The following is a 21,881-nucleotide window of genomic DNA, read 5'->3' on the forward strand; positions in this document are numbered from 1 at the left end:
AATACTAAGAATGGGCGGCCTATGAAAGAATTAGTACTTTCATTAAGTATACTAAACCGGCTAATTGGGAATAGACAAACTGTAAAAAGCCCTCTGAGAAAGCCCCTCTCTAACCTTTGTTAGTAAGCTTTTCTGTAGCCTGCCTGTTGATGTATTTTCGGTTTGAACAGTGCACAACATGAAGAGACGGAACACTGGCGGCTTGTCACAATGCCCCCCGATGACATCACAATAGCGCTGCTGCCTAGAAAACAAGCTGCGCAGAAGAAGTTGTTCTTTGGGTGGGAGGGTGGGCTAGTGGAAGGAGGGGGCAATCTCTTTTTTTCCCGGGTGGTAGGGGGATGACAGGAGAAGGGAAGCGGGTGGTGAGAAAGGTACAGAGGGCAGGGTTTGGGGGCTGGGAAGGAAAGGGAAAAGATTAGGGTTTGGGGATGATGAAAGGGCTTTCTACGGGTAAGGATGGCAAAGGGTGGCAGTGACGGAAAGTCAGGCAACCTGTCCTGTCCGTCTTTTTGTATCGTGAATTGGAAAGACTGCAAGGGGGAGGGGAGTTGCTTGCGCCCTAAAGGAGGAGTTATTCAGATTCATTGCAGTGGGCGGCGGCTGCAAAACGCACCATTCTTCTTGTTTTTGCTCTGCAAAGCAGCCTTTTCAAGGGTTGGCTTGGGTGACAAAATGTCTTGTGTAGGCGTGGGTTTGTCTCCCTCTCGCTCTCTCTCCCTAAGATGTGTCCGGCATAGGCCAGGGTGCCACTCGAGGCCCAAACCAATTCTGGTTATCGCTTCTCGGCCTTTTGGCTAAGATCAAGTGTAGTATCTGTTCTTATCAGTTTAATATCTGATACGTCCCCTATCTGGGGACCATATATTAAATGGATTTTTAGAACAGGGAGATGGAAAAAGAGCTTGCTCTGTCCACTCCACGCATTGACCTGGTATTGCAGTACCTCCAGGAACGGTGCACCCCTTCTTAACCCAGTTTCCAAAAGCAGAACTCGATTCACCTGATTCATATTAGCCCGATTAGCGAATTGAAATGAATTTTTATCTAACACACTTTTTACTTGCTTTATTCATCCAAATAGCAAACTCATCACCACTCAACTTCACCAACTCTGCTATGTCCCGTGCAGTATCTTGTTGTCAGTCTAATCTAGATCATGTGTAATTGAATGGAATAGATCCCTTTTGGACAAAGTGGAGTCAGATGCTGCAGTGACCACAGGTGTGAGAGGATCTACAATTGGCATCTGGTGTTATCTCTCTGCTTCCACTCCAAATAAAGTTACCTGTTGTTACCTGAACGTCAAATACTAAGAATGGGCGGCCTATGAAAGAATTAGTACTTTCATTAAGTATACTAAACCGGCTAATTGGGAATAGACAAACTGTAAAAAGCCCTCTGAGAAAGCCCCTCTCTAACCTTTGTTAGTAAGCTTTTCTGTAGCCTGCCTGTTGATGTATTTTCGGTTTGAACAGTGCACAACATGAAGAGACGGAACACTGGCGGCTTGTCACAATGCCCCCCGATGACATCACAATAGCGCTGCTGCCTAGAAAACAAGCTGCGCAGAAGAAGTTGTTCTTTGGGTGGGAGGGTGGGCTAGTGGAAGGAGGGGGCAATCTCTTTTTTTCCCGGGTGGTAGGGGGATGACAGGAGAAGGGAAGCGGGTGGTGAGAAAGGTACAGAGGGCAGGGTTTGGGGGCTGGGAAGGAAAGGGAAAAGATTAGGGTTTGGGGATGATGAAAGGGCTTTCTACGGGTAAGGATGGCAAAGGGTGGCAGTGACGGAAAGTCAGGCAACCTGTCCTGTCCGTCTTTTTGTATCGTGAATTGGAAAGACTGCAAGGGGGAGGGGAGTTGCTTGCGCCCTAAAGGAGGAGTTATTCAGATTCATTGCAGTGGGCGGCGGCTGCAAAACGCACCATTCTTCTTGTTTTTGCTCTGCAAAGCAGCCTTTTCAAGGGTTGGCTTGGGTGACAAAATGTCTTGTGTAGGCGTGGGTTTGTCTCCCTCTCGCTCTCTCTCCCTAAGATGTGTCCGGCATAGGCCAGGGTGCCACTCGAGGCCCAAACCAATTCTGGTTATCGCTTCTCGGCCTTTTGGCAAAGATCAAGTGTAGTATCTGTTCTTATCAGTTTAATATCTGATACGTCCCCTATCTGGGGACCATATATTAAATGGATTTTTAGAACAGGGAGATGGAAAAAGAGCTTGCTTTGTCCACTCCACGCATTGACCTGGTATTGCAGTACCTCCAGGAACGGTGCACCCCTTCTTAACCCAGTTTCCAAAAGCAGAACTCGATTCACCTGATTCATATTAGCCCGATTAGCGAATTGAAATGAATTTTTATCTAACACACTTTTTACTTGCTTTATTCATCCAAATAGCAAACTCATCACCACTCAACTTCACCAACTCTGCTATGTCCCGTGCAGTATCTTGTTGTCAGTCTAATCTAGATCATGTGTAATTGAATGGAATAGATCCCTTTTGGACAAAGTGGAGTCAGATGCTGCAGTGACCACAGGTGTGAGAGGATCTACAATTGGCATCTGGTGTTATCTCTCTGCTTCCACTCCAAATAAAGTTACCTGTTGTTACCTGAACGTCAAATACTAAGAATGGGCGGCCTATGAAAGAATTAGTACTTTCATTAAGTATACTAAACCGGCTAATTGGGAATAGACAAACTGTAAAAAGCCCTCTGAGAAAGCCCCTCTCTAACCTTTGTTAGTAAGCTTTTCTGTAGCCTGCCTGTTGATGTATTTTCGGTTTGAACAGTGCACAACATGAAGAGACGGAACACTGGCGGCTTGTCACAATGCCCCCCGATGACATCACAATAGCGCTGCTGCCTAGAAAACAAGCTGCGCAGAAGAAGTTGTTCTTTGGGTGGGAGGGTGGGCTAGTGGAAGGAGGGGGCAATCTCTTTTTTTCCCGGGTGGTAGGGGGATGACAGGAGAAGGGAAGCGGGTGGTGAGAAAGGTACAGAGGGCAGGGTTTGGGGGCTGGGAAGGAAAGGGAAAAGATTAGGGTTTGGGGATGATGAAAGGGCTTTCTACGGGTAAGGATGGCAAAGGGTGGCAGTGACGGAAAGTCAGGCAACCTGTCCTGTCCGTCTTTTTGTATCGTGAATTGGAAAGACTGCAAGGGGGAGGGGAGTTGCTTGCGCCCTAAAGGAGGAGTTATTCAGATTCATTGCAGTGGGCGGCGGCTGCAAAACGCACCATTCTTCTTGTTTTTGCTCTGCAAAGCAGCCTTTTCAAGGGTTGGCTTGGGTGACAAAATGTCTTGTGTAGGCGTGGGTTTGTCTCCCTCTCGCTCTCTCTCCCTAAGATGTGTCCGGCATAGGCCAGGGTGCCACTCGAGGCCCAAACCAATTCTGGTTATCGCTTCTCGGCCTTTTGGCTAAGATCAAGTGTAGTGTTGTTCGAAGAGGTGGTTTAAGCTCCAGGCCACCTTAGTACAATGATACAATGCACACTGGAAGGTTGCGCTTGCTAGTACTCTGGGTGGATAGTATATTCATCTAGAGGAAAACATGGCCCTACCAGGATCGAGGCTATTAGACTGAGTAAGGGTGGGGGGCTATGGTACAACGTGCCCCAGGACTGACGACCCTGGAGTGAGTCTGAGCTTGCTGGCTTGGGACCCCGGCAAGCCTTGGGCTCTGTAGCACACCGTACCTTGCCTTTTCATACTTTTTGAGCATATTACCCTATCTCGGCCTTCTGGCTAGGAAGGGAAATTTTTATAATCCCGGTCGGAGGTCTGGTCAGCTTTGGGCTGAGAAACCAACACCCGGTTGGAGGTCTGGGTCAGCTTCGGCTGAGAAACCAACACCCGGTTGGAGGTCTGGGTCAGCTTCGGCTGAGAAACCAACACCCGGTTGGAGGTCCGGTTAGCCTTGGGCTGAGAAACCAACACCGGTTGACGGTCCGGGCAGTTTCGGCTGCGAAACCAACAACTAGTAGCTCTCTACTCCACTTGGGTAAGATGCCTGGGTGGACGCTGGGAGCAACGACAAGGCTCAACCAGGCTTCGGCTTGGGGGAGCACCGAAGATCCCTGACCCTTGCTGTGGCCTTCTGGCTCGGAGGGACGGGGTTGATTTTTGGGGACCCTCTCCTCACGGTGGGGTCCACACGAATCCTAGCCTTTGCACTGTTTTTGGTGTGACTTCGGTCATGCATTTTTTGTGGTGCTTTGGAAAGCTTCATTAAATCAAAAAAATCTGTTCTTATCAGTTTAATATCTGATACGTCCCCTATCTGGGGACCATATATTAAATGGATTTTTAGAACAGGGAGATGGAAAAAGAGCTTGCTCTGTCCACTCCACGCATTGACCTGGTATTGCAGTACCTCCAGGAACGGTGCACCCCTTCTTAACCCAGTTTCCAAAAGCAGAACTCGATTCACCTGATTCATATTAGCCCGATTAGCGAATTGAAATGAATTTTTATCTAACACACTTTTTACTTGCTTTATTCATCCAAATAGCAAACTCATCACCACTCAACTTCACCAACTCTGCTATGTCCCGTGCAGTATCTTGTTGTCAGTCTAATCTAGATCATGTGTAATTGAATGGAATAGATCCCTTTTGGACAAAGTGGAGTCAGATGCTGCAGTGACCACAGGTGTGAGAGGATCTACAATTGGCATCTGGTGTTATCTCTCTGCTTCCACTCCAAATAAAGTTACCTGTTGTTACCTGAACGTCAAATACTAAGAATGGGCGGCCTATGAAAGAATTAGTACTTTCATTAAGTATACTAAACCGGCTAATTGGGAATAGACAAACTGTAAAAAGCCCTCTGAGAAAGCCCCTCTCTAACCTTTGTTAGTAAGCTTTTCTGTAGCCTGCCTGTTGATGTATTTTCGGTTTGAACAGTGCACAACATGAAGAGACGGAACACTGGCGGCTTGTCACAATGCCCCCCGATGACATCACAATAGCGCTGCTGCCTAGAAAACAAGCTGCGCAGAAGAAGTTGTTCTTTGGGTGGGAGGGTGGGCTAGTGGAAGGAGGGGGCAATCTCTTTTTTTCCCGGGTGGTAGGGGGATGACAGGAGAAGGGAAGCGGGTGGTGAGAAAGGTACAGAGGGCAGGGTTTGGGGGCTGGGAAGGAAAGGGAAAAGATTAGGGTTTGGGGATGATGAAAGGGCTTTCTACGGGTAAGGATGGCAAAGGGTGGCAGTGACGGAAAGTCAGGCAACCTGTCCTGTCCGTCTTTTTGTATCGTGAATTGGAAAGACTGCAAGGGGGAGGGGAGTTGCTTGCGCCCTAAAGGAGGAGTTATTCAGATTCATTGCAGTGGGCGGCGGCTGCAAAACGCACCATTCTTCTTGTTTTTGCTCTGCAAAGCAGCCTTTTCAAGGGTTGGCTTGGGTGACAAAATGTCTTGTGTAGGCGTGGGTTTGTCTCCCTCTCGCTCTCTCTCCCTAAGATGTGTCCGGCATAGGCCAGGGTGCCACTCGAGGCCCAAACCAATTCTGGTTATCGCTTCTCGGCCTTTTGGCTAAGATCAAGTGTAGTATCTGTTCTTATCAGTTTAATATCTGATACGTCCCCTATCTGGGGACCATATATTAAATGGATTTTTAGAACAGGGAGATGGAAAAAGAGCTTGCTCTGTCCACTCCACGCATTGACCTGGTATTGCAGTACCTCCAGGAACGGTGCACCCCTTCTTAACCCAGTTTCCAAAAGCAGAACTCGATTCACCTGATTCATATTAGCCCGATTAGCGAATTGAAATGAATTTTTATCTAACACACTTTTTACTTGCTTTATTCATCCAAATAGCAAACTCATCACCACTCAACTTCACCAACTCTGCTATGTCCCGTGCAGTATCTTGTTGTCAGTCTAATCTAGATCATGTGTAATTGAATGGAATAGATCCCTTTTGGACAAAGTGGAGTCAGATGCTGCAGTGACCACAGGTGTGAGAGGATCTACAATTGGCATCTGGTGTTATCTCTCTGCTTCCACTCCAAATAAAGTTACCTGTTGTTACCTGAACGTCAAATACTAAGAATGGGCGGCCTATGAAAGAATTAGTACTTTCATTAAGTATACTAAACCGGCTAATTGGGAATAGACAAACTGTAAAAAGCCCTCTGAGAAAGCCCCTCTCTAACCTTTGTTAGTAAGCTTTTCTGTAGCCTGCCTGTTGATGTATTTTCGGTTTGAACAGTGCACAACATGAAGAGACGGAACACTGGCGGCTTGTCACAATGCCCCCCGATGACATCACAATAGCGCTGCTGCCTAGAAAACAAGCTGCGCAGAAGAAGTTGTTCTTTGGGTGGGAGGGTGGGCTAGTGGAAGGAGGGGGCAATCTCTTTTTTTCCCGGGTGGTAGGGGGATGACAGGAGAAGGGAAGCGGGTGGTGAGAAAGGTACAGAGGGCAGGGTTTGGGGGCTGGGAAGGAAAGGGAAAAGATTAGGGTTTGGGGATGATGAAAGGGCTTTCTACGGGTAAGGATGGCAAAGGGTGGCAGTGACGGAAAGTCAGGCAACCTGTCCTGTCCGTCTTTTTGTATCGTGAATTGGAAAGACTGCAAGGGGGAGGGGAGTTGCTTGCGCCCTAAAGGAGGAGTTATTCAGATTCATTGCAGTGGGCGGCGGCTGCAAAACGCACCATTCTTCTTGTTTTTGCTCTGCAAAGCAGCCTTTTCAAGGGTTGGCTTGGGTGACAAAATGTCTTGTGTAGGCGTGGGTTTGTCTCCCTCTCGCTCTCTCTCCCTAAGATGTGTCCGGCATAGGCCAGGGTGCCACTCGAGGCCCAAACCAATTCTGGTTATCGCTTCTCGGCCTTTTGGCTAAGATCAAGTGTAGTATCTGTTCTTATCAGTTTAATATCTGATACGTCCCCTATCTGGGGACCATATATTAAATGGATTTTTAGAACAGGGAGATGGAAAAAGAGCTTGCTCTGTCCACTCCACGCATTGACCTGGTATTGCAGTACCTCCAGGAACGGTGCACCCCTTCTTAACCCAGTTTCCAAAAGCAGAACTCGATTCACCTGATTCATATTAGCCCGATTAGCGAATTGAAATGAATTTTTATCTAACACACTTTTTACTTGCTTTATTCATCCAAATAGCAAACTCATCACCACTCAACTTCACCAACTCTGCTATGTCCCGTGCAGTATCTTGTTGTCAGTCTAATCTAGATCATGTGTAATTGAATGGAATAGATCCCTTTTGGACAAAGTGGAGTCAGATGCTGCAGTGACCACAGGTGTGAGAGGATCTACAATTGGCATCTGGTGTTATCTCTCTGCTTCCACTCCAAATAAAGTTACCTGTTGTTACCTGAACGTCAAATACTAAGAATGGGCGGCCTATGAAAGAATTAGTACTTTCATTAAGTATACTAAACCGGCTAATTGGGAATAGACAAACTGTAAAAAGCCCTCTGAGAAAGCCCCTCTCTAACCTTTGTTAGTAAGCTTTTCTGTAGCCTGCCTGTTGATGTATTTTCGGTTTGAACAGTGCACAACATGAAGAGACGGAACACTGGCGGCTTGTCACAATGCCCCCCGATGACATCACAATAGCGCTGCTGCCTAGAAAACAAGCTGCGCAGAAGAAGTTGTTCTTTGGGTGGGAGGGTGGGCTAGTGGAAGGAGGGGGCAATCTCTTTTTTTCCCGGGTGGTAGGGGGATGACAGGAGAAGGGAAGCGGGTGGTGAGAAAGGTACAGAGGGCAGGGTTTGGGGGCTGGGAAGGAAAGGGAAAAGATTAGGGTTTGGGGATGATGAAAGGGCTTTCTACGGGTAAGGATGGCAAAGGGTGGCAGTGACGGAAAGTCAGGCAACCTGTCCTGTCCGTCTTTTTGTATCGTGAATTGGAAAGACTGCAAGGGGGAGGGGAGTTGCTTGCGCCCTAAAGGAGGAGTTATTCAGATTCATTGCAGTGGGCGGCGGCTGCAAAACGCACCATTCTTCTTGTTTTTGCTCTGCAAAGCAGCCTTTTCAAGGGTTGGCTTGGGTGACAAAATGTCTTGTGTAGGCGTGGGTTTGTCTCCCTCTCGCTCTCTCTCCCTAAGATGTGTCCGGCATAGGCCAGGGTGCCACTCGAGGCCCAAACCAATTCTGGTTATCGCTTCTCGGCCTTTTGGCTAAGATCAAGTGTAGTATCTGTTCTTATCAGTTTAATATCTGATACGTCCCCTATCTGGGGACCATATATTAAATGGATTTTTAGAACAGGGAGATGGAAAAAGAGCTTGCTCTGTCCACTCCACGCATTGACCTGGTATTGCAGTACCTCCAGGAACGGTGCACCCCTTCTTAACCCAGTTTCCAAAAGCAGAACTCGATTCACCTGATTCATATTAGCCCGATTAGCGAATTGAAATGAATTTTTATCTAACACACTTTTTACTTGCTTTATTCATCCAAATAGCAAACTCATCACCACTCAACTTCACCAACTCTGCTATGTCCCGTGCAGTATCTTGTTGTCAGTCTAATCTAGATCATGTGTAATTGAATGGAATAGATCCCTTTTGGACAAAGTGGAGTCAGATGCTGCAGTGACCACAGGTGTGAGAGGATCTACAATTGGCATCTGGTGTTATCTCTCTGCTTCCACTCCAAATAAAGTTACCTGTTGTTACCTGAACGTCAAATACTAAGAATGGGCGGCCTATGAAAGAATTAGTACTTTCATTAAGTATACTAAACCGGCTAATTGGGAATAGACAAACTGTAAAAAGCCCTCTGAGAAAGCCCCTCTCTAACCTTTGTTAGTAAGCTTTTCTGTAGCCTGCCTGTTGATGTATTTTCGGTTTGAACAGTGCACAACATGAAGAGACGGAACACTGGCGGCTTGTCACAATGCCCCCCGATGACATCACAATAGCGCTGCTGCCTAGAAAACAAGCTGCGCAGAAGAAGTTGTTCTTTGGGTGGGAGGGTGGGCTAGTGGAAGGAGGGGGCAATCTCTTTTTTTCCCGGGTGGTAGGGGGATGACAGGAGAAGGGAAGCGGGTGGTGAGAAAGGTACAGAGGGCAGGGTTTGGGGGCTGGGAAGGAAAGGGAAAAGATTAGGGTTTGGGGATGATGAAAGGGCTTTCTACGGGTAAGGATGGCAAAGGGTGGCAGTGACGGAAAGTCAGGCAACCTGTCCTGTCCGTCTTTTTGTATCGTGAATTGGAAAGACTGCAAGGGGGAGGGGAGTTGCTTGCGCCCTAAAGGAGGAGTTATTCAGATTCATTGCAGTGGGCGGCGGCTGCAAAACGCACCATTCTTCTTGTTTTTGCTCTGCAAAGCAGCCTTTTCAAGGGTTGGCTTGGGTGACAAAATGTCTTGTGTAGGCGTGGGTTTGTCTCCCTCTCGCTCTCTCTCCCTAAGATGTGTCCGGCATAGGCCAGGGTGCCACTCGAGGCCCAAACCAATTCTGGTTATCGCTTCTCGGCCTTTTGGCTAAGATCAAGTGTAGTATCTGTTCTTATCAGTTTAATATCTGATACGTCCCCTATCTGGGGACCATATATTAAATGGATTTTTAGAACAGGGAGATGGAAAAAGAGCTTGCTCTGTCCACTCCACGCATTGACCTGGTATTGCAGTACCTCCAGGAACGGTGCACCCCTTCTTAACCCAGTTTCCAAAAGCAGAACTCGATTCACCTGATTCATATTAGCCCGATTAGCGAATTGAAATGAATTTTTATCTAACACACTTTTTACTTGCTTTATTCATCCAAATAGCAAACTCATCACCACTCAACTTCACCAACTCTGCTATGTCCCGTGCAGTATCTTGTTGTCAGTCTAATCTAGATCATGTGTAATTGAATGGAATAGATCCCTTTTGGACAAAGTGGAGTCAGATGCTGCAGTGACCACAGGTGTGAGAGGATCTACAATTGGCATCTGGTGTTATCTCTCTGCTTCCACTCCAAATAAAGTTACCTGTTGTTACCTGAACGTCAAATACTAAGAATGGGCGGCCTATGAAAGAATTAGTACTTTCATTAAGTATACTAAACCGGCTAATTGGGAATAGACAAACTGTAAAAAGCCCTCTGAGAAAGCCCCTCTCTAACCTTTGTTAGTAAGCTTTTCTGTAGCCTGCCTGTTGATGTATTTTCGGTTTGAACAGTGCACAACATGAAGAGACGGAACACTGGCGGCTTGTCACAATGCCCCCCGATGACATCACAATAGCGCTGCTGCCTAGAAAACAAGCTGCGCAGAAGAAGTTGTTCTTTGGGTGGGAGGGTGGGCTAGTGGAAGGAGGGGGCAATCTCTTTTTTTCCCGGGTGGTAGGGGGATGACAGGAGAAGGGAAGCGGGTGGTGAGAAAGGTACAGAGGGCAGGGTTTGGGGGCTGGGAAGGAAAGGGAAAAGATTAGGGTTTGGGGATGATGAAAGGGCTTTCTACGGGTAAGGATGGCAAAGGGTGGCAGTGACGGAAAGTCAGGCAACCTGTCCTGTCCGTCTTTTTGTATCGTGAATTGGAAAGACTGCAAGGGGGAGGGGAGTTGCTTGCGCCCTAAAGGAGGAGTTATTCAGATTCATTGCAGTGGGCGGCGGCTGCAAAACGCACCATTCTTCTTGTTTTTGCTCTGCAAAGCAGCCTTTTCAAGGGTTGGCTTGGGTGACAAAATGTCTTGTGTAGGCGTGGGTTTGTCTCCCTCTCGCTCTCTCTCCCTAAGATGTGTCCGGCATAGGCCAGGGTGCCACTCGAGGCCCAAACCAATTCTGGTTATCGCTTCTCGGCCTTTTGGCTAAGATCAAGTGTAGTATCTGTTCTTATCAGTTTAATATCTGATACGTCCCCTATCTGGGGACCATATATTAAATGGATTTTTAGAACAGGGAGATGGAAAAAGAGCTTGCTCTGTCCACTCCACGCATTGACCTGGTATTGCAGTACCTCCAGGAACGGTGCACCCCTTCTTAACCCAGTTTCCAAAAGCAGAACTCGATTCACCTGATTCATATTAGCCCGATTAGCGAATTGAAATGAATTTTTATCTAACACACTTTTTACTTGCTTTATTCATCCAAATAGCAAACTCATCACCACTCAACTTCACCAACTCTGCTATGTCCCGTGCAGTATCTTGTTGTCAGTCTAATCTAGATCATGTGTAATTGAATGGAATAGATCCCTTTTGGACAAAGTGGAGTCAGATGCTGCAGTGACCACAGGTGTGAGAGGATCTACAATTGGCATCTGGTGTTATCTCTCTGCTTCCACTCCAAATAAAGTTACCTGTTGTTACCTGAACGTCAAATACTAAGAATGGGCGGCCTATGAAAGAATTAGTACTTTCATTAAGTATACTAAACCGGCTAATTGGGAATAGACAAACTGTAAAAAGCCCTCTGAGAAAGCCCCTCTCTAACCTTTGTTAGTAAGCTTTTCTGTAGCCTGCCTGTTGATGTATTTTCGGTTTGAACAGTGCACAACATGAAGAGACGGAACACTGGCGGCTTGTCACAATGCCCCCCGATGACATCACAATAGCGCTGCTGCCTAGAAAACAAGCTGCGCAGAAGAAGTTGTTCTTTGGGTGGGAGGGTGGGCTAGTGGAAGGAGGGGGCAATCTCTTTTTTTCCCGGGTGGTAGGGGGATGACAGGAGAAGGGAAGCGGGTGGTGAGAAAGGTACAGAGGGCAGGGTTTGGGGGCTGGGAAGGAAAGGGAAAAGATTAGGGTTTGGGGATGATGAAAGGGCTTTCTACGGGTAAGGATGGCAAAGGGTGGCAGTGACGGAAAGTCAGGCAACCTGTCCTGTCCGTCTTTTTGTATCGTGAATTGGAAAGACTGCAAGGGGGAGGGGAGTTGCTTGCGCCCTAAAGGAGGAGTTATTCAGATTCATTGCAGTGGGCGGCGGCTGCAAAACGCACCATTCTTCTTGTTTTTGCTCTGCAAAGCAGCCTTTTCAAGGGTTGGCTTGGGTGACAAAATGTCTTGTGTAGGCGTGGGTTTGTCTCCCTCTCGCTCTCTCTCCCTAAGATGTGTCCGGCATAGGCCAGGGTGCCACTCGAGGCCCAAACCAATTCTGGTTATCGCTTCTCGGCCTTTTGGCTAAGATCAAGTGTAGTTTGGGAGGGTACTACCTTGGTTGGTGCTGAAAGGTGCCAGGGTATTGCACAACTGCTGGCCTTGGGGGAGTGTGCATCGTAGGATGTCATAGCCCTCTTGTGACGGACAGTTACCTGGGCAACGAGAGGCGGTCACTTTATTATTTTCAAACTCATCCTTCAAAAAAAAAAAAAAAAAAATCTGTTCTTATCAGTTTAATATCTGATACGTCCCCTATCTGGGGACCATATATTAAATGGATTTTTAGAACAGGGAGATGGAAAAAGAGCTTGCTCTGTCCACTCCACGCATTGACCTGGTATTGCAGTACCTCCAGGAACGGTGCACCCCTTCTTAACCCAGTTTCCAAAAGCAGAACTCGATTCACCTGATTCATATTAGCCCGATTAGCGAATTGAAATGAATTTTTATCTAACACACTTTTTACTTGCTTTATTCATCCAAATAGCAAACTCATCACCACTCAACTTCACCAACTCTGCTATGTCCCGTGCAGTATCTTGTTGTCAGTCTAATCTAGATCATGTGTAATTGAATGGAATAGATCCCTTTTGGACAAAGTGGAGTCAGATGCTGCAGTGACCACAGGTGTGAGAGGATCTACAATTGGCATCTGGTGTTATCTCTCTGCTTCCACTCCAAATAAAGTTACCTGTTGTTACCTGAACGTCAAATACTAAGAATGGGCGGCCTATGAAAGAATTAGTACTTTCATTAAGTATACTAAACCGGCTAATTGGGAATAGACAAACTGTAAAAAGCCCTCTGAGAAAGCCCCTCTCTAACCTTTGTTAGTAAGCTTTTCTGTAGCCTGCCTGTTGATGTATTTTCGGTTTGAACAGTGCACAACATGAAGAGACGGAACACTGGCGGCTTGTCACAATGCCCCCCGATGACATCACAATAGCGCTGCTGCCTAGAAAACAAGCTGCGCAGAAGAAGTTGTTCTTTGGGTGGGAGGGTGGGCTAGTGGAAGGAGGGGGCAATCTCTTTTTTTCCCGGGTGGTAGGGGGATGACAGGAGAAGGGAAGCGGGTGGTGAGAAAGGTACAGAGGGCAGGGTTTGGGGGCTGGGAAGGAAAGGGAAAAGATTAGGGTTTGGGGATGATGAAAGGGCTTTCTACGGGTAAGGATGGCAAAGGGTGGCAGTGACGGAAAGTCAGGCAACCTGTCCTGTCCGTCTTTTTGTATCGTGAATTGGAAAGACTGCAAGGGGGAGGGGAGTTGCTTGCGCCCTAAAGGAGGAGTTATTCAGATTCATTGCAGTGGGCGGCGGCTGCAAAACGCACCATTCTTCTTGTTTTTGCTCTGCAAAGCAGCCTTTTCAAGGGTTGGCTTGGGTGACAAAATGTCTTGTGTAGGCGTGGGTTTGTCTCCCTCTCGCTCTCTCTCCCTAAGATGTGTCCGGCATAGGCCAGGGTGCCACTCGAGGCCCAAACCAATTCTGGTTATCGCTTCTCGGCCTTTTGGCTAAGATCAAGTGTAGTATCTGTTCTTATCAGTTTAATATCTGATACGTCCCCTATCTGGGGACCATATATTAAATGGATTTTTAGAACAGGGAGATGGAAAAAGAGCTTGCTCTGTCCACTCCACGCATTGACCTGGTATTGCAGTACCTCCAGGAACGGTGCACCCCTTCTTAACCCAGTTTCCAAAAGCAGAACTCGATTCACCTGATTCATATTAGCCCGATTAGCGAATTGAAATGAATTTTTACCTAACACACTTTTTACTTGCTTTATTCATCCAAATAGCAAACTCATCACCACTCAACTTCACCAACTCTGCTATGTCCCGTGCAGTATCTTGTTGTCAGTCTAATCTAGATCATGTGTAATTGAATGGAATAGATCCCTTTTGGACAAAGTGGAGTCAGATGCTGCAGTGACCACAGGTGTGAGAGGATCTACAATTGGCATCTGGTGTTATCTCTCTGCTTCCACTCCAAATAAAGTTACCTGTTGTTACCTGAACGTCAAATACTAAGAATGGGCGGCCTATGAAAGAATTAGTACTTTCATTAAGTATACTAAACCGGCTAATTGGGAATAGACAAACTGTAAAAAGCCCTCTGAGAAAGCCCCTCTCTAACCTTTGTTAGTAAGCTTTTCTGTAGCCTGCCTGTTGATGTATTTTCGGTTTGAACAGTGCACAACATGAAGAGACGGAACACTGGCGGCTTGTCACAATGCCCCCCGATGACATCACAATAGCGCTGCTGCCTAGAAAACAAGCTGCGCAGAAGAAGTTGTTCTTTGGGTGGGAGGGTGGGCTAGTGGAAGGAGGGGGCAATCTCTTTTTTTCCCGGGTGGTAGGGGGATGACAGGAGAAGGGAAGCGGGTGGTGAGAAAGGTACAGAGGGCAGGGTTTGGGGGCTGGGAAGGAAAGGGAAAAGATTAGGGTTTGGGGATGATGAAAGGGCTTTCTACGGGTAAGGATGGCAAAGGGTGGCAGTGACGGAAAGTCAGGCAACCTGTCCTGTCCGTCTTTTTGTATCGTGAATTGGAAAGACTGCAAGGGGGAGGGGAGTTGCTTGCGCCCTAAAGGAGGAGTTATTCAGATTCATTGCAGTGGGCGGCGGCTGCAAAACGCACCATTCTTCTTGTTTTTGCTCTGCAAAGCAGCCTTTTCAAGGGTTGGCTTGGGTGACAAAATGTCTTGTGTAGGCGTGGGTTTGTCTCCCTCTCGCTCTCTCTCCCTAAGATGTGTCCGGCATAGGCCAGGGTGCCACTCGAGGCCCAAACCAATTCTGGTTATCGCTTCTCGGCCTTTTGGCTAAGATCAAGTGTAGTATCTGTTCTTATCAGTTTAATATCTGATACGTCCCCTATCTGGGGACCATATATTAAATGGATTTTTAGAACAGGGAGATGGAAAAAGAGCTTGCTCTGTCCACTCCACGCATTGACCTGGTATTGCAGTACCTCCAGGAACGGTGCACCCCTTCTTAACCCAGTTTCCAAAAGCAGAACTCGATTCACCTGATTCATATTAGCCCGATTAGCGAATTGAAATGAATTTTTATCTAACACACTTTTTACTTGCTTTATTCATCCAAATAGCAAACTCATCACCACTCAACTTCACCAACTCTGCTATGTCCCGTGCAGTATCTTGTTGTCAGTCTAATCTAGATCATGTGTAATTGAATGGAATAGATCCCTTTTGGACAAAGTGGAGTCAGATGCTGCAGTGACCACAGGTGTGAGAGGATCTACAATTGGCATCTGGTGTTATCTCTCTGCTTCCACTCCAAATAAAGTTACCTGTTGTTACCTGAACGTCAAATACTAAGAATGGGCGGCCTATGAAAGAATTAGTACTTTCATTAAGTATACTAAACCGGCTAATTGGGAATAGACAAACTGTAAAAAGCCCTCTGAGAAAGCCCCTCTCTAACCTTTGTTAGTAAGCTTTTCTGTAGCCTGCCTGTTGATGTATTTTCGGTTTGAACAGTGCACAACATGAAGAGACGGAACACTGGCGGCTTGTCACAATGCCCCCCGATGACATCACAATAGCGCTGCTGCCTAGAAAACAAGCTGCGCAGAAGAAGTTGTTCTTTGGGTGGGAGGGTGGGCTAGTGGAAGGAGGGGGCAATCTCTTTTTTTCCCGGGTGGTAGGGGGATGACAGGAGAAGGGAAGCGGGTGGTGAGAAAGGTACAGAGGGCAGGGTTTGGGGGCTGGGAAGGAAAGGGAAAAGATTAGGGTTTGGGGATGATGAAAGGGCTTTCTACGGGTAAGGATGGCAAAGGGTGGCAGTGACGGAAAGTCAGGCAACCTGTCCTGTCCGTCTTTTTGTATCGTGAATTGGAAAGACTGCAAGGGGGAGGGGAGTTGCTTGCGCCCTAAAGGAGGAGTTATTCAGATTCATTGCAGTGGGCGGCGGCTGCAAAACGCACCATTCTTCTTGTTTTTGCTCTGCAAAGCAGCCTTTTCAAGGGTTGGCTTGGGTGACAAAATGTCTTGTGTAGGCGTGGGTTTGTCTCCCTCTCGCTCTCTCTCCCTAAGATGTGTCCGGCATAGGCCAGGGTGCCACTCGAGGCCCAAACCAATTCTGGTTATCGCTTCTCGGCCTTTTGGCTAAGATCAAGTGTAGTATCTGTTCTTATCAGTTTAATATCTGATACGTCCCCTATCTGGGGACCATATATTAAATGGATTTTTAGAACAGGGAGATGGAAAAAGAGCTTGCTCTGTCCACTCCACGCATTGACCTGGTATTGCAGTACCTCCAGGAACGGTGCACCCCTTCTTAACCCAGTTTCCAAAAGCAGAACTCGATTCACCTGATTCATATTAGCCCGATTAGCGAATTGAAATGAATTTTTATCTAACACACTTTTTACTTGCTTTATTCATCCAAATAGCAAACTCATCACCACTCAACTTCACCAACTCTGCTATGTCCCGTGCAGTATCTTGTTGTCAGTCTAATCTAGATCATGTGTAATTGAATGGAATAGATCCCTTTTGGACAAAGTGGAGTCAGATGCTGCAGTGACCACAGGTGTGAGAGGATCTACAATTGGCATCTGGTGTTATCTCTCTGCTTCCACTCCAAATAAAGTTACCTGTTGTTACCTGAACGTCAAATACTAAGAATGGGCGGCCTATGAAAGAATTAGTACTTTCATTAAGTATACTAAACCGGCTAATTGGGAATAGACAAACTGTAAAAAGCCCTCTGAGAAAGCCCCTCTCTAACCTTTGTTAGTAAGCTTTTCTGTAGCCTGCCTGTTGATGTATTTTCGGTTTGAACAGTGCACAACATGAAGAGACGGAACACTGGCGGCTTGTCACAATGCCCCCCGATGACATCACAATAGCGCTGCTGCCTAGAAAACAAGCTGCGCAGAAGAAGTTGTTCTTTGGGTGGGAGGGTGGGCTAGTGGAAGGAGGGGGCAATCTCTTTTTTTCCCGGGTGGTAGGGGGATGACAGGAGAAGGGAAGCGGGTGGTGAGAAAGGTACAGAGGGCAGGGTTTGGGGGCTGGGAAGGAAAGGGAAAAGATTAGGGTTTGGGGATGATGAAAGGGCTTTCTACGGGTAAGGATGGCAAAGGGTGGCAGTGACGGAAAGTCAGGCAACCTGTCCTGTCCGTCTTTTTGTATCGTGAATTGGAAAGACTGCAAGGGGGAGGGGAGTTGCTTGCGCCCTAAAGGAGGAGTTATTCAGATTCATTGCAGTGGGCGGCGGCTGCAAAACGCACCATTCTTCTTGTTTTTGCTCTGCAAAGCAGCCTTTTCAAGGGTTGGCTTGGGTGACAAAATGTCTTGTGTAGGCGTGGGTTTGTCTCCCTCTCGCTCTCTCTCCCTAAGATGTGTCCGGCATAGGCCAGGGTGCCACTCGAGGCCCAAACCAATTCTGGTTATCGCTTCTCGGCCTTTTGGCTAAGATCAAGTGTAGTATCTGTTCTTATCAGTTTAATATCTGATACGTCCCCTATCTGGGGACCATATATTAAATGGATTTTTAGAACAGGGAGATGGAAAAAGAGCTTGCTCTGTCCACTCCACGCATTGACCTGGTATTGCAGTACCTCCAGGAACGGTGCACCCCTTCTTAACCCAGTTTCCAAAAGCAGAACTCGATTCACCTGATTCATATTAGCCCGATTAGCGAATTGAAATGAATTTTTATCTAACACACTTTTTACTTGCTTTATTCATCCAAATAGCAAACTCATCACCACTCAACTTCACCAACTCTGCTATGTCCCGTGCAGTATCTTGTTGTCAGTCTAATCTAGATCATGTGTAATTGAATGGAATAGATCCCTTTTGGACAAAGTGGAGTCAGATGCTGCAGTGACCACAGGTGTGAGAGGATCTACAATTGGCATCTGGTGTTATCTCTCTGCTTCCACTCCAAATAAAGTTACCTGTTGTTACCTGAACGTCAAATACTAAGAATGGGCGGCCTATGAAAGAATTAGTACTTTCATTAAGTATACTAAACCGGCTAATTGGGAATAGACAAACTGTAAAAAGCCCTCTGAGAAAGCCCCTCTCTAACCTTTGTTAGTAAGCTTTTCTGTAGCCTGCCTGTTGATGTATTTTCGGTTTGAACAGTGCACAACATGAAGAGACGGAACACTGGCGGCTTGTCACAATGCCCCCCGATGACATCACAATAGCGCTGCTGCCTAGAAAACAAGCTGCGCAGAAGAAGTTGTTCTTTGGGTGGGAGGGTGGGCTAGTGGAAGGAGGGGGCAATCTCTTTTTTTCCCGGGTGGTAGGGGGATGACAGGAGAAGGGAAGCGGGTGGTGAGAAAGGTACAGAGGGCAGGGTTTGGGGGCTGGGAAGGAAAGGGAAAAGATTAGGGTTTGGGGATGATGAAAGGGCTTTCTACGGGTAAGGATGGCAAAGGGTGGCAGTGACGGAAAGTCAGGCAACCTGTCCTGTCCGTCTTTTTGTATCGTGAATTGGAAAGACTGCAAGGGGGAGGGGAGTTGCTTGCGCCCTAAAGGAGGAGTTATTCAGATTCATTGCAGTGGGCGGCGGCTGCAAAACGCACCATTCTTCTTGTTTTTGCTCTGCAAAGCAGCCTTTTCAAGGGTTGGCTTGGGTGACAAAATGTCTTGTGTAGGCGTGGGTTTGTCTCCCTCTCGCTCTCTCTCCCTAAGATGTGTCCGGCATAGGCCAGGGTGCCACTCGAGGCCCAAACCAATTCTGGTTATCGCTTCTCGGCCTTTTGGCTAAGATCAAGTGTAGTATCTGTTCTTATCAGTTTAATATCTGATACGTCCCCTATCTGGGGACCATATATTAAATGGATTTTTAGAACAGGGAGATGGAAAAAGAGCTTGCTCTGTCCACTCCACGCATTGACCTGGTATTGCAGTACCTCCAGGAACGGTGCACCCCTTCTTAACCCAGTTTCCAAAAGCAGAACTCGATTCACCTGATTCATATTAGCCCGATTAGCGAATTGAAATGAATTTTTATCTAACACACTTTTTACTTGCTTTATTCATCCAAATAGCAAACTCATCACCACTCAACTTCACCAACTCTGCTATGTCCCGTGCAGTATCTTGTTGTCAGTCTAATCTAGATCATGTGTAATTGAATGGAATAGATCCCTTTTGGACAAAGTGGAGTCAGATGCTGCAGTGACCACAGGTGTGAGAGGATCTACAATTGGCATCTGGTGTTATCTCTCTGCTTCCACTCCAAATAAAGTTACCTGTTGTTACCTGAACGTCAAATACTAAGAATGGGCGGCCTATGAAAGAATTAGTACTTTCATTAAGTATACTAAACCGGCTAATTGGGAATAGACAAACTGTAAAAAGCCCTCTGAGAAAGCCCCTCTCTAACCTTTGTTAGTAAGCTTTTCTGTAGCCTGCCTGTTGATGTATTTTCGGTTTGAACAGTGCACAACATGAAGAGACGGAACACTGGCGGCTTGTCACAATGCCCCCCGATGACATCACAATAGCGCTGCTGCCTAGAAAACAAGCTGCGCAGAAGAAGTTGTTCTTTGGGTGGGAGGGTGGGCTAGTGGAAGGAGGGGGCAATCTCTTTTTTTCCCGGGTGGTAGGGGGATGACAGGAGAAGGGAAGCGGGTGGTGAGAAAGGTACAGAGGGCAGGGTTTGGGGGCTGGGAAGGAAAGGGAAAAGATTAGGGTTTGGGGATGATGAAAGGGCTTTCTACGGGTAAGGATGGCAAAGGGTGGCAGTGACGGAAAGTCAGGCAACCTGTCCTGTCCGTCTTTTTGTATCGTGAATTGGAAAGACTGCAAGGGGGAGGGGAGTTGCTTGCGCCCTAAAGGAGGAGTTATTCAGATTCATTGCAGTGGGCGGCGGCTGCAAAACGCACCATTCTTCTTGTTTTTGCTCTGCAAAGCAGCCTTTTCAAGGGTTGGCTTGGGTGACAAAATGTCTTGTGTAGGCGTGGGTTTGTCTCCCTCTCGCTCTCTCTCCCTAAGATGTGTCCGGCATAGGCCAGGGTGCCACTCGAGGCCCAAACCAATTCTGGTTATCGCTTCTCGGCCTTTTGGCTAAGATCAAGTGTAGTATCTGTTCTTATCAGTTTAATATCTGATACGTCCCCTATCTGGGGACCATATATTAAATGGATTTTTAGAACAGGGAGATGGAAAAAGAGCTTGCTCTGTCCACTCCACGCATTGACCTGGTATTGCAGTACCTCCAGGAACGGTGCACCCCTTCTTAACCCAGTTTCCAAAAGCAGAACTCGATTCACCTGATTCATATTAGCCCGATTAGCGAATTGAAATGAATTTTTATCTAACACACTTTTTACTTGCTTTATTCATCCAAATAGCAAACTCATCACCACTCAACTTCACCAACTCTGCTATGTCCCGTGCAGTATCTTGTTGTCAGTCTAATCTAGATCATGTGTAATTGAATGGAATAGATCCCTTTTGGACAAAGTGGAGTCAGATGCTGCAGTGACCACAGGTGTGAGAGGATCTACAATTGGCATCTGGTGTTATCTCTCTGCTTCCACTCCAAATAAAGTTACCTGTTGTTACCTGAACGTCAAATACTAAGAATGGGCGGCCTATGAAAGAATTAGTACTTTCATTAAGTATACTAAACCGGCTAATTGGGAATAGACAAACTGTAAAAAGCCCTCTGAGAAAGCCCCTCTCTAACCTTTGTTAGTAAGCTTTTCTGTAGCCTGCCTGTTGATGTATTTTCGGTTTGAACAGTGCACAACATGAAGAGACGGAACACTGGCGGCTTGTCACAATGCCCCCCGATGACATCACAATAGCGCTGCTGCCTAGAAAACAAGCTGCGCAGAAGAAGTTGTTCTTTGGGTGGGAGGGTGGGCTAGTGGAAGGAGGGGGCAATCTCTTTTTTTCCCGGGTGGTAGGGGGATGACAGGAGAAGGGAAGCGGGTGGTGAGAAAGGTACAGAGGGCAGGGTTTGGGGGCTGGGAAGGAAAGGGAAAAGATTAGGGTTTGGGGATGATGAAAGGGCTTTCTACGGGTAAGGATGGCAAAGGGTGGCAGTGACGGAAAGTCAGGCAACCTGTCCTGTCCGTCTTTTTGTATCGTGAATTGGAAAGACTGCAAGGGGGAGGGGAGTTGCTTGCGCCCTAAAGGAGGAGTTATTCAGATTCATTGCAGTGGGCGGCGGCTGCAAAACGCACCATTCTTCTTGTTTTTGCTCTGCAAAGCAGCCTTTTCAAGGGTTGGCTTGGGTGACAAAATGTCTTGTGTAGGCGTGGGTTTGTCTCCCTCTCGCTCTCTCTCCCTAAGATGTGTCCGGCATAGGCCAGGGTGCCACTCGAGGCCCAAACCAATTCTGGTTATCGCTTCTCGGCCTTTTGGCTAAGATCAAGTGTAGTATCTGTTCTTATCAGTTTAATATCTGATACGTCCCCTATCTGGGGACCATATATTAAATGGATTTTTAGAACAGGGAGATGGAAAAAGAGCTTGCTCTGTCCACTCCACGCATTGACCTGGTATTGCAGTACCTCCAGGAACGGTGCACCCCTTCTTAACCCAGTTTCCAAAAGCAGAACTCGATTCACCTGATTCATATTAGCCCGATTAGCGAATTGAAATGAATTTTTATCTAACACACTTTTTACTTGCTTTATTCATCCAAATAGCAAACTCATCACCACTCAACTTCACCAACTCTGCTATGTCCCGTGCAGTATCTTGTTGTCAGTCTAATCTAGATCATGTGTAATTGAATGGAATAGATCCCTTTTGGACAAAGTGGAGTCAGATGCTGCAGTGACCACAGGTGTGAGAGGATCTACAATTGGCATCTGGTGTTATCTCTCTGCTTCCACTCC

General features: G+C 47.0%; 16 non-coding genes across 16 annotated transcripts; all 16 read left to right on the forward strand.

Annotated features, from left to right (window-relative positions):
- Nucleotides 1-777: 777 nt before the first annotated feature.
- Nucleotides 778-968, forward strand: LOC142286140 (U2 spliceosomal RNA). Its single transcript, XR_012747355.1, has one exon. It is a non-coding gene; the product is annotated as a U2 spliceosomal RNA (small nuclear RNA).
- A 1,117-nt stretch (nt 969-2,085) lies between these two features.
- LOC142286130 (U2 spliceosomal RNA) lies at nt 2,086-2,276 on the forward strand. Its single transcript, XR_012747346.1, has one exon. It is a non-coding gene; the product is annotated as a U2 spliceosomal RNA (small nuclear RNA).
- Nucleotides 2,277-4,191: 1,915 nt separating this feature from the next.
- Nucleotides 4,192-4,390, forward strand: LOC142286133 (U2 spliceosomal RNA). Its single transcript, XR_012747349.1, has one exon. It is a non-coding gene; the product is annotated as a U2 spliceosomal RNA (small nuclear RNA).
- A 1,117-nt stretch (nt 4,391-5,507) lies between these two features.
- LOC142286142 (U2 spliceosomal RNA) lies at nt 5,508-5,698 on the forward strand. The gene has a single exon (XR_012747356.1). It is a non-coding gene; the product is annotated as a U2 spliceosomal RNA (small nuclear RNA).
- Nucleotides 5,699-6,815: 1,117 nt separating this feature from the next.
- On the forward strand, nt 6,816-7,006 carry LOC142286143 (U2 spliceosomal RNA). Its single transcript, XR_012747357.1, has one exon. It is a non-coding gene; the product is annotated as a U2 spliceosomal RNA (small nuclear RNA).
- Nucleotides 7,007-8,123: 1,117 nt separating this feature from the next.
- LOC142286145 (U2 spliceosomal RNA) lies at nt 8,124-8,314 on the forward strand. Its single transcript, XR_012747359.1, has one exon. It is a non-coding gene; the product is annotated as a U2 spliceosomal RNA (small nuclear RNA).
- Nucleotides 8,315-9,431: 1,117 nt separating this feature from the next.
- On the forward strand, nt 9,432-9,622 carry LOC142286146 (U2 spliceosomal RNA). The gene has a single exon (XR_012747360.1). It is a non-coding gene; the product is annotated as a U2 spliceosomal RNA (small nuclear RNA).
- Nucleotides 9,623-10,739: 1,117 nt separating this feature from the next.
- On the forward strand, nt 10,740-10,930 carry LOC142286147 (U2 spliceosomal RNA). The gene has a single exon (XR_012747361.1). It is a non-coding gene; the product is annotated as a U2 spliceosomal RNA (small nuclear RNA).
- A 1,293-nt stretch (nt 10,931-12,223) lies between these two features.
- On the forward strand, nt 12,224-12,417 carry LOC142286137 (U2 spliceosomal RNA). The gene has a single exon (XR_012747353.1). It is a non-coding gene; the product is annotated as a U2 spliceosomal RNA (small nuclear RNA).
- Nucleotides 12,418-13,534: 1,117 nt separating this feature from the next.
- LOC142286148 (U2 spliceosomal RNA) lies at nt 13,535-13,725 on the forward strand. The gene has a single exon (XR_012747362.1). It is a non-coding gene; the product is annotated as a U2 spliceosomal RNA (small nuclear RNA).
- A 1,117-nt stretch (nt 13,726-14,842) lies between these two features.
- Nucleotides 14,843-15,033, forward strand: LOC142286149 (U2 spliceosomal RNA). Its single transcript, XR_012747363.1, has one exon. It is a non-coding gene; the product is annotated as a U2 spliceosomal RNA (small nuclear RNA).
- Nucleotides 15,034-16,150: 1,117 nt separating this feature from the next.
- Nucleotides 16,151-16,341, forward strand: LOC142286150 (U2 spliceosomal RNA). Its single transcript, XR_012747364.1, has one exon. It is a non-coding gene; the product is annotated as a U2 spliceosomal RNA (small nuclear RNA).
- Nucleotides 16,342-17,458: 1,117 nt separating this feature from the next.
- LOC142286151 (U2 spliceosomal RNA) lies at nt 17,459-17,649 on the forward strand. Its single transcript, XR_012747365.1, has one exon. It is a non-coding gene; the product is annotated as a U2 spliceosomal RNA (small nuclear RNA).
- Nucleotides 17,650-18,766: 1,117 nt separating this feature from the next.
- Nucleotides 18,767-18,957, forward strand: LOC142286152 (U2 spliceosomal RNA). The gene has a single exon (XR_012747366.1). It is a non-coding gene; the product is annotated as a U2 spliceosomal RNA (small nuclear RNA).
- Nucleotides 18,958-20,074: 1,117 nt separating this feature from the next.
- LOC142286153 (U2 spliceosomal RNA) lies at nt 20,075-20,265 on the forward strand. The gene has a single exon (XR_012747367.1). It is a non-coding gene; the product is annotated as a U2 spliceosomal RNA (small nuclear RNA).
- Nucleotides 20,266-21,382: 1,117 nt separating this feature from the next.
- Nucleotides 21,383-21,573, forward strand: LOC142286154 (U2 spliceosomal RNA). Its single transcript, XR_012747368.1, has one exon. It is a non-coding gene; the product is annotated as a U2 spliceosomal RNA (small nuclear RNA).
- The last annotated feature ends 308 nt before the right edge of the window (nt 21,574-21,881 follow it).

This window comes from Anomaloglossus baeobatrachus, unplaced genomic scaffold (genome assembly GCF_048569485.1).
Source record: "Anomaloglossus baeobatrachus isolate aAnoBae1 unplaced genomic scaffold, aAnoBae1.hap1 Scaffold_645, whole genome shotgun sequence".
In the NCBI taxonomy this organism is placed as follows: Eukaryota; Metazoa; Chordata; class Amphibia; order Anura; family Aromobatidae; genus Anomaloglossus; species Anomaloglossus baeobatrachus.